Source organism: Macrobrachium nipponense, chromosome 14 (genome assembly GCF_015104395.2).
Source record: "Macrobrachium nipponense isolate FS-2020 chromosome 14, ASM1510439v2, whole genome shotgun sequence".
In the NCBI taxonomy this organism is placed as follows: Eukaryota; Metazoa; Arthropoda; class Malacostraca; order Decapoda; family Palaemonidae; genus Macrobrachium; species Macrobrachium nipponense.
Window position 1 is genome coordinate 63,347,919 of NC_087207.1, and position 14,651 is coordinate 63,362,569.

Below are 14,651 nucleotides of genomic sequence, written 5' to 3' on the forward strand. Positions count from 1 at the left end.
TATATATATATATATATCATATATATATATATTATATATTATATATATATATGTGTGTGTGTGTGTGTGTGTGTGTGTGTGTGTGTGTGTGTATATCATATCATATAGATTTTTAATGACAACAGCTTTAAAATATCTTTATTTTATTTACTATGGTCACATTGCCCCACTTTATTTATGAACCATTTCCTTCTCTAATTCATTAAGTAATTTACCATTACGGCGCTGAATGGCCCTCTTGGCCCCAGTGGCCAGGCTTTTAACCTAAATATCATCGACCCATCCAATATTAATATCCTTGTTACAAAATAATCCTGTAAAAAATGTTCCTCACCACAACATTTATAAAGAGATTGGGAACGATATGAAATGCATGCTAGAAATATCCCACCATTTGAATATTTAAAAGACCTTAATGAAACCAATAAATTTCTTGTTGATTTCATTCAAAACGTGCTGATAGAGCAATACCAAACTCAAAACCCCATCCAACAAAACACAAAGCTCCATGGTGGTCCGATAAGCTAACATAATGAATAAATATAAAACACACAATAGGGAGACGCTTAGATAAAATGAAAAGAAAGTTCAGTGAAATAAAAATAAAACATTACCAATATTAGAAGGAACTTTACAAAAAATTACTATATTATTACTAGAAATTAACACATTAAAACCTCTATACAACAAAAGGTATGCCAAATTCAAAAAAGGAATTAATTCAAGGAAGAATCATTCCATGAAGGAAATACGTATCAGATCTCTTTAATAAAGCGCCCATAAAAAAAAATATCCTAAAAATTCAAGAAAATAAATGGTACCTATGTTAAACCACCTAGACGTGCCATATTAAAAGATGGGGAAAAAATACTTGATCCAAAAGAAATAAATAATATGATAGGAGAAAACTTAGCAAATGTAAGTAGTGATAAAAATTTGGATGAACACTTCCGCACAAGGAAAAATAATATAAAATTAATAACAATAAATTTCGAAACAGTAGAGGATATATATAATAAAAGAAAATCTAATATGGAAGAGTTGGAATATGCTTTGTTGAACGGCAATATATCTGCTCCTGGAGGTGACAATATTTGTTTTGAGATTATCTGCCACAAAGGTCATACTTAATACAGTTTTATAATCATTTATGGCTTCGAAATTTGTTCCCAGACGAATGGCCTGAAGCTATAATAATTACCATTCACAAATCTGGAAAGGATCCAAGTAATGTAAATGATTACAGACCAATTTCTTTAACAAGTTGCTTATGCAAATTACTAGAGAAAATGGTAAATGCTCGACTGACTTGGCACATTCGAAAGAATAAAATTTTGGCTCCTACTCAGTTCGGGTGATAATGTAATATATCTATACATTAGATTCTCTCTCTAAAATAGAAGACCATATACGCAGAGGATTTGAGCGAAAACAAATAACTGCAGCTTTTTTCTTTTTTGACATTGAAAAGGCTCACGATACTGCATGGAGGTACCCTATATTAAAAACTTTACAAAACATCAACATCCGTGGGCATTTACCTAGGTCCATCCAAAAGTTTTTGAAAACTCGCAATTTTCAAATGAGAATTGATGATGTAGTCCAGAACATTTCCACTTGAAAATGGTGTTCCACCGGAAAGCGTCCTTAGTAGCTCTGTCTACTTTAGCAATTAATGATATGAGTAATAACCTACCTACCGGAATTAAAAGTAACTTGTATATGGATGATTTTGCCATATATTATTCAGCATCTCGAATAAAACATGCAGAGCGAATGATTAATATTAACTATAACAAAAATCAATAAATGGACCTCATCTGTAGGGTTTAAGTTATCCGTAAATAAGACTCAGGCAGTCGTGTTTTATGAAAATACAAACTGGAAGAAAGGTGAGGAAATATATTTAAAAATTTTTAAAAAAGCATAAAATCCAATTGGAAAATTATCAAACTGCTTATGAAGCAACAGTGCTTCTATTATTGATTACGGTAGTGAAATAAATATACGGCTTAGCATCAGAGGCAGCACCGAAAACTTTATACCCAGTTCACAACCAAGTCTTTATAATATATGTATATGTCAGGAGCCTTTAGACCATCACCAACCTCATCTTTGCAGGTTGAATGTGGTGAACTACCTCTCTATCTCCACAGAGTTAGTAACGATGAAAAGTTCTCTGAGAATTTGGACAAGCGATCCTTTACAGCTGAATTACGTCCAATAGCATCAGCCATGGAAATAATTAAAGAAGCCTCATTTAATAATTTTGTGATTTATTGCGCAAATTGAAGCATTCAAAGTTCAACCAAAAAAATTATATTGTACAACAAATTAAATTATTACTTCACAAATTATATAATAAAGGGAAAAATGTAGAAATATGTTAGATCCCTGCCCATGGAGGGATCAAAGGAAATGAAGAGGCTGATGGAGCAGCCAAAGAAGCAACCAATATGATAAGGTTAGGCGTGAATGTCGCTGGTAATGATTATGAAAGACACATAAAGGTGGGTATTATAAGTAAATAAATACCAATATATATGGAATGAAGAACCTGAAAATAATAAATTAAAACAAATAAAACCTGATGTTAAAAATGGAGTTCATCATGCACAAGTAATTCGATAAATAGAGAAGAATCTCTACAAGAGTAACTCTGCTGAAGTAGCCATTACTTTTAATAAAGTATGCTTGAGAGAGGGTCTGCCTCCTAAGTATGATAATAATAATAATGCTGAAATCTGTTCCTTTGCTCTGAAACACTGTATGCTCCATTCTGCTTAGAATGACTGGGGAAGGGAGGTCGCGACTGCCCATTGACAGGGATGAAAATAGCCTCTGCTGTAAGGAAATAGTTAATATTCATTATAACATGATTAGCTTAATGGAAATGTAATGTGTAAAAATCTATGGTCAGAAATTACCATTAAAGTGTCAGGCTTGGTCAGCCATGGCTAAGAATCAGAAGGCAACTTCGTGAAGTGAAGAATCCCAGAAATCCAGGCTCTGGATTGTAGGTTACCATTGGGCTAAGGCCTAAGGACCTGCCTGTTAGTGGGGTTTCTGATAAGACTCGAGATCCAATTCAGATTCGGGTCATTCTGAGCGGAATGCATAACCAAATAAGAATTCAGAATCAGACTCAGACAGGTTTTTAAAAACTTTTAGACTATTCGATTGCCAAACCTAGGTAAGGTTGTTCGTCTTATAGATGTAGTTCATATAATCGAATGAAAATGCTCAGCTTTCAGGAAAAAATTATCATTGTTACACAAACGAAATCTACATGGTTTGCTTCTAAATCATCCTGAGATTGAACAAAAAAGAGGATTTTCTACAATAGAAATATATGTCAGGTACATTGTTTCAAAATTTAGATAGATGTAAATTATGGTGCTTGTGTTGTGCTAAAAGAGTTAAGGAAGAAAAAACGAGCAAAGCCACTAGTGGTCTCCACTGAAAATATATACACGTCCTTATTTTCTGACTCAAACAAGCACAAATGAAAGGTATATAGCTGATTCTGAGGCAGATGGGCTGCTGAGTCTCTCACATCCTTAGCCTTTGACCATTAAGGGTCAACCTTGGTAAACAAAATTGAGAAATAATGTTCTAATATGTCAATCTAGAAAACTTACTACAAATATTTAGCTACTAAGTTATAATGTGAATCTTTGAATCTAAAATGATGACTTTTGACCTTCAAAGATCAAACCTAATGAAAATAAATGTCGAGGACTTATTGTTACATTACATGACCAGAAAAAGAATACCACAAATGCTTACATGGGTATGATGCATTTAAAACAACAATAATTTGATCCTTAACCTTTTCACTTTAAACCTGATGCATGCTTTCTATAAGTTTTACTAAAATTAGTTCACTTATTTTCGCCAAATCCTATCTACAGACAAAAGGCAGAAAAACTAAAACCCCCTGAAACATGATATAAACATATCAAAGTATGTGGAGGTAATTACTGTGTTGATACTGTAACATTTTTATCCCATTTCAAAGAACTATTTTCAATGTCACAGAAGAGAACTGTGTTAATTTAGGCAGGTTTAACTGATATTGACTCAGTAGAAAGGGCGCTGGTAGTGATGCCTCCATCACTTGAGAATATTTTTTACATATGTACATTTACGTACATTTTATATAAGAAAAATACATCACTTATGAATGTTATTATACACAACCACTCTTTAACATTTTTATGATAAAGCATCACTGACGACTTTGTACTGTAAAACAAAATATGAGCTACACACGATGGATCAAAGTTGAAGAGGGGCCAAAAGATAGGGCCATTGACACGTCGACCTCATCTTCCTTCTATTTCTAAAATAAACGTCTATATTTACATCCTCCTCGGATGAGTTAGTGACTGTCAGTCTAGCTGGCACTCTCCCATTACAGGTCCACTTCCACTTCGCAACATAACTCCGAAGTACCAACTTCTCTTTGACATCTATAGAGCCTTTTCACATTTTTTCTTTGCAGTTTTTCTTTTTAGTCAACTCTCTCTCTCTCTCTCTCTCTCTCTCTCTCTCTCTCTCTCTCTCTCTCTCTGATAAGACAAAAATGCATGGAAGGCCCTTCTATTTCTAAATGAAAGGCAAACATTTCTCTGATTTATAAGGAAAATCAAAGGTGTAAAATCCATTTTTTGTCTTTAAGCAATGAATTTTTCCATAAAGTTTATTATGTTCTGTTATTGAGATTTATTCCACTCATTGATTAAACTAACTTACGTGATCAGACAAAGGACGTTGTAGGGACTTCAAAAATGTGGAAATAAATTCTTGTAACTAGTATGTTGATAACGAGATAAACTGTAACAGCCAGGCCTTTGGCTGGATAAATGCCTATCATTCAATGCAAGAGGTTTTTAACAGGGGGTATCGATACTCCTTAGGGGTATAAGGGCCACATGCTGGGCGTATGGGACTTCATCTCAGGATAATTTTATATATTTGATGAGATCAGGACTTAAGGGCTGTGGGAGATGTTGTACGTCTATGATCCGGCGATTACTGCTGAAAATGAGGAGGCCCTACAGAGAAGGGTTGGAGAGTGGCAGGAGTCTCCATAGAAGGGTGGCTTAAAGGTGAATGTGGATAAAATAGAGGTTTTGCTGAGCAGTAGGGAAGATAGAGACAGAATAGTAATACAAGAAAGAAAAGGCTCGATTATAAAACAGGCAGAAAAGTTTAAATACGTAGGATCTACTTTAAGCCAAGAGGGAGGATGTGAGACTGAAGTTGACAGTAGGATAAAAGTTGCATGGGGGAAGTGGAGAGAGGTAGCTGGAGTACTATGTGATAAGAAAATGCCAATCAAGCTAAAAGTCAAGCTCTATAACACAGTGATAAGACCAGCGTTAATGTATGGAATGAAACATGGGCTGTAAGAAGAAAAGAGGACATAATGCTTGAGGGAACAGAGATGAGAATGCTGAGGTGGATTATGGGAATATCGCTGCATGAAAGATTGGAAGATGATGAAATAAGAAGGAGGGCAGGCTTGGTAAAGATTACAGAGGTGATAAGAGAGTCACGATTGAGATGGTATGGGCACGTGTTGAGGATGGATGACGAGGAGTGAGTGAAGAAGGCTTGGGAAGAACCTGTTAGAGGAAGGCGATCAAGAGAGAGACAAAGAATTAGATGGCGAGAGAAAGTGAAGGAAGATATGGAGAGAAGAGGTTTGGTAGAGGATGATGCCTTTGATAAAAGGCAGCGGAGAAGGAGCATCAGGCAACCAACCCCTTAATATAGGGAAAACGGTGGGAAAGAAGAAATGTCAGTATATATGCATGGGTAGCTACATTTTGTAAATAAATAACTATATAAAACTATAAATGCTTTCGATTTTCTTTCATGATCTATTACTAGCTATTCATACCTAAAGTATGTATTAAACTAAGTATATTAAGTTATGTTGTCAAAAAAACAGGACTGTGGACTTAGGCAAAGGGGATATGGAACAATATTTGGCAATTCGTTGCGTTCTGGAGTCATCAAAAGGTTAAGAACCCCTGGTCTACAACATGACATATCTAATTTCTGCTACTCAGGTGCACTATAAATGTAGTAGGATTAAGATACATTTCCGCGCATATATATTTACATCTATGGAACGAAAAATAAGGTTCGTTGCGACAAATTAAGTCATGTTTATTTGTATCTTACAACTACTATATTAGCGTTAAGAAGGCCAAAATTTATTAGTAACTTCATAATAAATAAGTTCAAATGCTATTATACTGTAATAATATATATTATATAATATATATAATAATTAATAGTAATAATGATAAACATTTTTCTCAAATAATTGTTGACGGTCGTATTCTATTTACAGAAATATGTTGCTTGACATTGCGAACAGATTGTTATTAGTGCGTTCAGTTTGGCAGCAATGTAGACGTTCATTTCGTCTCGAGGAAAAAATTACTTAATTTTCTAGCGTCCATTTCATTACCAATGATACGTGTTACTATTTTGTTCAGCTATTATTTTGAATATGAATATTCTTATGAATAAAACTATCTTATAAAATTTTGCAATAGTAGCTTAGCGGAAACACGGGGCTATTTTAATTAGTAATTCTGAAGCAGAAGTTCAATGTGAACGCATCTGTTGTAGCGACAACAATCCGGGGCTTGGAGGAAGGTCGTATTTACACTTTAATTTTTGAGGAAGTAAATTCAGAATATCAAAGCGGAACTCGACGATAATGTAAGATATTGATCTGATTTTACTAGAATAATAATAGTAGCAGTAGCTTGTGTGTTGTAAGACCATTAAGGAGAGCGTTTGACACTTCTGTGCTCTGCTCTATCACCTAGGTATGCGAGACCTACCTAGCTACGTGGAATGTTTAGTCGATTGGTTAGGTACCTACCTAAACTTCTCTAACATTTCTCAGGCAATAGAGCACACTACCTATAATGTTAATAAGTAAACGGTCTTAATCAGGCTAAGCCTCCCCTTTCGAGGCAAGTCGAGGTTAATATTCCATGGCCTTGGCCACGTCTCATTATCAGGCTTGTTTACCCACCTACTAGCTAGTATACTACCTAGCTAGCTAGTAGTATAGGTACTACCTACTAGGCTACCTAGGTATTGGTAGTAGTAGATAGGCTGTGACCAAATGCAAAATCGGAAAGTACCTACTATCCTTCAAGGCTACAAACGAGGCTCAGTTATTTGGCCTACTAGCCTATAAGAGTTAGCCTTGGTATAAAAAAGCAACATTTTTAAAATGAAGACAGTACCTACCTAGTAGGTAGCCCTAGCATATGATAGGTAGTTGTTCAAGAGGCTAGTAAGGTAAACAACCGACTGGACTGGCCAACCTACTGACTACCACGTTTGTGGCCACCCTCTGAAATAGTACTTTAACACATCCTGACACCGGAGATGGTCATCACTCATGAGTTGTGGTGGTGAGAGGAACAGCTCGAGACCTCTACTCTCCTTTCGAAGTAGCTAAGTATTTTCTCCAAAGTTAGAAATTAGGGTAAACAAACACATACGATCCATCGTCATCACGCTGGCCAGGTCTTATTCACTTGATATTTAATTGGTGAAACAAGAATACAATTACAACCTTAGGCATACCATTCAAAAGATTGAAGTTTTGTCAACATAATGTGATATATGAAAGACCTATATGAACTAAAATAAATGTGACGCTCTTTGTAAAGTATGTTTTCAAGGCAGTTTTGAAATCCAATATGGCGGCTATGGTCAGGCTGGCTGGTCTAATCACGGACTATCCACCATCTTTCCAAGCCTTCCCAGCACTCATTTGAACAATGTTAGCATATATATGTAACATTTATTGATCTTACTCAAGATTGCAGTTGTAATCAGCACATTAAAACAACATACTATTGTTGCCTATATTAGTGAAAGTATGAAACTTGTTATTCCCGGGGTCATGGTTTGAACTGACTTCATTTTTACCTTCTAATCGGTGGTTTTATCCTTACTGCCATCACAACTGAAACTCCACAGTGCTTATTTGATTGTAATTATACACATTATTGGTCTTAATCCACTCCAAGTTGCACTTGAACCATGTTGCTGTTCCTGGTTCCTAAGTACTCGCTCTGCAAACACAGTTACGAGCAGCAGATGACGACACTGTTTATGAGATGCAAAGTTTTATTCCCTTAATTGTTTAATTTACTCATTATTTAGTTTAACTTTACTTTGTTACTTCAAAATGTTTATTAATTCTTGTCTATTATCACTTTTTTGCAACCAAATTACCCCGAAAAATTACAGGTATTTCTAAAGTAGATACAATCCAATGTTTCTAACCTTGTCGTACATCTGGCTGCCAAAAACCATCGCGGAGCAGACGATGATTAGTGGATTATATATACATATTTTTTTTTGCTAGCACTTTTCATTGATTTAAGTCTATATTAGTATTTTGAATTTTTTTTAATTACTGTATGCCAGAAATAAATGTAACCTTTAGTGTTTGCATGCTAAGAATGGCAAAATCATCGTTGCCACATTAGTGGAGCTTCACACATACGCCGATGCATTATCGTAAACTGTATCCATGAATTCTAGTTGTCATTGTAATGCAATAATGATAAAATTGCTTTAATATTTATGTATATATACTTCCAATACATAGGCTAATTTCACCAATTTCCACGTTTTGTGTAAGTCTTATACCCAGTTTGGAGGGTGAACACACACCAATTGGCAACAGAGAGAGAGAGAAGAGAAGGTGAAGGAAGAAAGAAGGACAGGGGTGGCGGTGGAGGTGGGGGTAGAGGGTAGGTGGAGATTTTTACTGCTGTGATTGTATCCATTTCTGGATAATGGAGTTTTTGTCTCTTGGTACAAGGACAAGATTCACGATACCCTTATAAATTACGGCACTGGGTGTAATACACTATAGCAAAATCTTGTTCTGATGCGAGTGTTCGTTACAGAAATATTGCCAAAAAACGTGCTTGCACTCTCTGAAACCCATAGTAGGTATGCTGCTTAGTTGTTAATCAAGTTTTTTGTAATCAAGAATTTTTAACAAGCTAGCTATTGTGTAAATTTGCATTTTTCTCAATCAAAACATATTCTCCTCAATTCTAACTTTCCTCTTTTAACGACTTTCTGGTCATTGCAAATTCGGCACCATTAATTTCTTATGGTGCAAAAACAGACAGGCCCAGGGATCGAAAGCGATTGCGTCACACTACAGCGGTAATCTGGCAGTAAAACAACTTCATATATCCAAAAAGTAAATAATAAAGATATACGTATATGCGCATTACGATTATAACAATTACATGAATAGCTGATAACAATCTGCATGAATAACTGGTAAACTGTTCTGCAAGAAAGTTGAGTATAGCAATTCACTTACAATAGGTATGAAAGTCAAGATGTCGTGACGTCATGATACAGGACTTAAAAGAACGTTCTAATTACGAAAAATAATTTACTTAAATTAGAGTCAGGAATTGAGTTACTTTTTCAATAACGAATATTTTCAAATTAATCATCATAAATATGTAAAATATTGATGTTTTACTATTTACTTAAATAATTATCTAGTGCACGCTTCGTCGTCGTCTTCTAACAAAACAGTAGTTTCCTTAAAAACGTCGCGGGCGGGGGCCGTTTTCCGATTGTTGTGATGAAAGTGCCCCAGCGTCTATGGGTACAAGTGGTGTGCGTATTTAGCACAGGAAATGGGAAGTTTGTTGACACAAGCGACTCCGAAAACATCGAGATGGCGTCAATCTTCTAAGTTATTTAATCGTAAGTAGAAATTTCGAAAGCGTTTTGGTGAAGTTTGCACTGCGTGGGCCACCCTTTTCATTACCCTCTGTTTAAAGCTTTAAATATGGCCTTAATTTCTAACTTTGGAGAAAATACTTACTTCGAAAGGAGAGTAGAGGCCTTTAGCTGTTTCTCTCACCAACAACAACTCGCGACTGATGACCATCTCCGGTGTCAGGACACGTTATAAGTACTTTTTTGGAGGGTGGCCAGCCGTGACCGTTATTGAGTTGGGCCAGTCCATGCGGTTGTTTACCCTAAGGCTAAATTTTAAGATTAAACAGAGGGTAATGAAAAGTGTGACCAAACGCAGTGCACACTACCCCCATGACTCTTTCGAAATTTTTACTTACAACTAAAAATTTTTCGAAGATTGACGCCATCTCGATGTTTGCGGAGTTGCTTGCGTCAATAAACTTTCCATTTCCTGTGCTAAATCAACACACCACTTGTACCCATAGATGCTGGGGCACTTTCATCACAACAATCGTAAACAACGACTTCCAACCACTACTTATCCAAGGGAACTATGATTTTTAGTAGAAGATGAAGAAGAAGCGTGCACTGAATATTATTTAAAGAAATAGTTAAACAGCAGTATAAGGTCATGAATTACATAGATATTTCTACTTATTCATGAATATTAATTTGAAAATATCGTTGTTGAAAAAGTAACTAGATTCCTGACCCAAATATCAACAGTTCTTCCCGCTCTTCAATTGTTTATCAGTGTTGCCAATTGGTATGTTTTTACCCTCCAAACTGGCTATAAGACTTACACAAAACCGGGGAAATAAGTGAATTTAGCATATCTATTTGTAGTATATATATATATATATATATATATTATATATATATATATATATTATATATAGTATATATATTATATATATCTATATATATATATATATATATATATATATATAATATGATATATATATATATATTATATCTAATTATATATATATATATATATATATATATATATATATATATATATATATATATATATATATATATAGTATATATATATATATATACATATACATTATACATATACATATACATATACATATACATATACATATACATATACATACATATCGATACATATACATATACAATATCATATACATATATATATATATATATATATATAATATATACATATTTATCATTACTGCATTACTATGACAACTAGAATTCATGGAAACAGTCAGTTTGTAAATGCATCGGCGTATGTGTGTGAAGCTCCACTAGATTGGCAACGACGAGTCATTTTTGCGTCGTCTGCTCCTAAGTACGGCAGAAATATCTGTAATTTTTCGGGGTTAATTTGGTTGCAAAAAAGGGATAATAGACATGACTTAGATAAACATTTTGACGTAACAAGGTAAAGTAAACAATTAAGGGAATAAAGCTTTGCACCTCATAAACCGTGTAGTGTTTGCTGCCTGTAACTGTGTTTGTGGAGTGAGCGCTTAGGAACCAGGAACCGCAGCGTGGTTCAAGTGCAATTTGGAGTGAATTAAGACCAACATGTGTATAATTACAATCAAATAAGCACTGTGGAGTTTCAGTTGTGATGGCAGTGAGAATAAAACCACCGATTACAAGGTAAAAATGAATTTCACTTTAAACCATAACCCTGGGAATAAAAAGTTTCATACTTTCACTTATATAGGCAACAAAATGTTGTTTATTGTGCTGATTACAACTGCAATCTTGAGTAAGATCAATAAACGTTTCATATATATGCTAACATTGTTCAAATGAGTGCTGGGAAGGCTGGGAAAGATGGTGGATTGTCTGTGGTTACGAATGGCAAGTCACGCGGTTGCTGCCATATTGGATTTCAAAACTGCCTTGAAAACATATTTTACGAAGAGCTCACATACTTATGTTAGTTCGTATGGCACTTTCATATATCACATTATGTTGACGAAAATTCATTGTTTTGAATGGTATGCTTAAAGATATAATTGTATTCTTGTTTCACTAATTAAATATCGAGTGAATAAGGCTGAGTCTCGCGATGACGAAGGATCGAGTGAGGTTGTTTACCCTAGGCCTCGGTGATTGTAGCATTTTTTGTTTATTGAAAATGAAGGGCATGATATTTGGGCTACCTGTATGAGTTATATAGGTGGTAAAACTTGAGTTTAGTTGATTGCCTAGGGGAAACAACTACCTTGAGTCCATCTTACTCATGCAGATCAACTTTATTAACTCTAGGGTAAACAACCGATTGGACTGGCCAACCCGCTGACTACCGCGTTTGTGGCCACCCTCCGAAAAAGTACTTTAACATGTCCTGTTGGTGGTGAGAGGAACAGCTCGAGATCTCTACTCTCCTTTCGAAGTAAGTATTTTCTCCAAAGTTAAAAATTAAGGCCATATTTTAAGATTAAACAGAGGGTAATGAAAAGTGTGACCAAATGCAGTGCACACTACCCCCTTGATGCTTTCAAAATTTTTACTTACAACTAAAAATGTTTCGAAGATTGACGCCATCTGGATGTTTGCAGAGTCGCTTGTGTCAACAAATTTTCCATTTTCTGTGCTAAATCTGTACACCACTTGTACCTAAAGACGCTGGGGCACTTTCATCACAACAATCGTAAACACCGACTTCTAACCATTACTTATCCAAGGGAACTACGATTTTTAGTAGAAGAAGAAGACGTGTGCACTAGATAATTATTTAAATAGATAGTTCAACGGCAGTATAAGGTCATAAATTGCATAAATATTTTTACATATTCATGATTATTAATTTGAAAATATCATTGTTGAAAAAGTAACTAGATTCCTGACTCAAATATCAACAGTTTTGCTTGTGAACGGTGCCTCTGGCATTCTTCGTGCTCTTCAATTGTTTATCAGTGTTACCAAGTGGTATGTGTTTACCCCCCAAACTGCGTATAATAAGACTTACACAAAACCGGGGGAATAAGTGAAATTAGCATATCTATTTGTAGTATATATACATATTACAGCAATTTTATCATTACTGCATTACTATGACAACTAAAATTTATGGAAACAGTTTATAAATGCATCGGCGTATTTGTGAAGCTTCACTAGATTAGCAACGATGAGTCATTTTGCCATTGTCTGCTCATACTTCAGAAATATCTGTAATTTTTCTGGGTTAATTTGGTTGCAAAAAAGGGATAATAGACATGAATTTGATAAACATTTTGAAGTTAACAAAGTAAAGTTAAACTAAATAATGAGTAAAGTAAACAATTAAGGGAATAAAGCTTTGCACCTCATAAACCGTGTAGTGTTTGCTGCCCGTAACTGTGTTTGTGGAGTGAGCGCTTAGGAACCAGGAACCGCAGCGTGGTTCAAGTGCAGTTTGGAGTGAATTAAGACCAAATTGTGTATAATTACAATCAAATAAACACTGTGGAGTTTCAGTTGTGATGGCAGTGAGGATAAAACCGCCAATTACAAGGTAAAAATTAATTTCATTTCAAACCATGACCCCTGGAATAAAAAGTTTCATACTTTCACTAATACTATAGGCAACAAAATGTTGTTTTATTGTGCTGATAACAACTGCAATCTTGAGTAAGATCAATAAACGTTACATATATACGCTAACATTGTTCAAATGAGTGTTGGGAAGGCTGGGAAAGATGGTGGATTGTCGGTGGTTACAAATGGCAAGTCACGAGGTTGCCGCCATATTGGATTTCAAAACTGCCTTGAAAACATATTTTACGAAGAGCTCACATGCTTATTTTAGTTCGTATGGCGCTTTCATATATATCACATTATGTTGACGAAACTTCAGTGTTTTGAATGGTATGCTTAAAGATGCAATTGTATTCTTGTTTCACCAATTAAATATCGAGTGAATAAGGCTGAGCCACGCGATGACGATGGATCGACTGCGGTTGTTTACCCTATATTTAATTGGTGAAACAAAAATGCAATTACATCTTTAATTATACCGTTCAAAAGATTGAAGTTTCGTCAACATAATGTGACATATGAAAGCGCCAAACGAACTAAAATAAGCAAGTGAGGTCTTCGTAAAATGTGTTTTCAAGGCAGTTTTTAAATATATAATATGGCGTCTTTCGCAATCAGTCCCTTTCGTCTCCGGCATTGATACCACGTCCTTCCCAGCCTTCCCAGCACTCATACGAACAATATTAGCGTATATATGTAACATTTATTGATACCTGTTACTCAGATTGCACAATAAAACATCTTTTTGTTGCCTATGTTAGTGAAAGTATGAGACTTCTTATTCCTTGGGTCATGGTTTGAACTGAAATTTATTTTTACTCTGTAATCGGTGGCTTTATCCTTACTGCCATCACAAATGAAACTCCACAGTGCTTATTTGATTGTAGTTATACACATTTTGTTCTTAATTCACTCCAAATTGCACAGGGTGTCCAAAAAGGCTCAGTAATGCCATTACAAGTCTTTATTGCTCAGAAACCATGTAACAGAGTAATGCAGTGTTTTGTGGAATGAAGTGCTCTGAATGTAAACTTGAATGTAGAATATTCTACAAAAAACTGCATTACTCTGTTATATGGTTTCTGAGCAATAAATACTTGCAATGGTATTGAGACTTTATGGACACCCTGTACACACATTTGGCTGCCAAAAGCGCTGGCGAGCAGATGACAGATTAGTGAATTGTGTATGACAAAACTTTTGTATTTTTTTATTGCACTTTTCATTGATTCAAGTATATATTACTATTTTGACTTTTTTAAGTTTAATAATTGTACCTATGCCTGAAATAAATGTAAATTTTATACATTCAACTTCCCTGCCAGATATATACTTAGCTATAG

The 14,651-nt window shown here is 35.0% G+C and overlaps 1 protein-coding gene across 1 annotated transcript in view; it reads left to right on the top strand.

Annotated features, from left to right (window-relative positions):
- The first annotated feature begins 6,622 nt into the window (after positions 1 to 6,622).
- The window catches only part of LOC135226564 (ORM1-like protein 3), a 114,798-nt gene continuing 106,769 nt past the window's right edge, over positions 6,623 to 14,651 (top strand). Inside the window, exon 1 of the mRNA XM_064266242.1 lies at positions 6,623 to 6,747. The gene's annotated coding sequence lies outside the window, so the exon portion shown is untranslated. The remainder of the gene's footprint in view (positions 6,748 to 14,651) is intronic.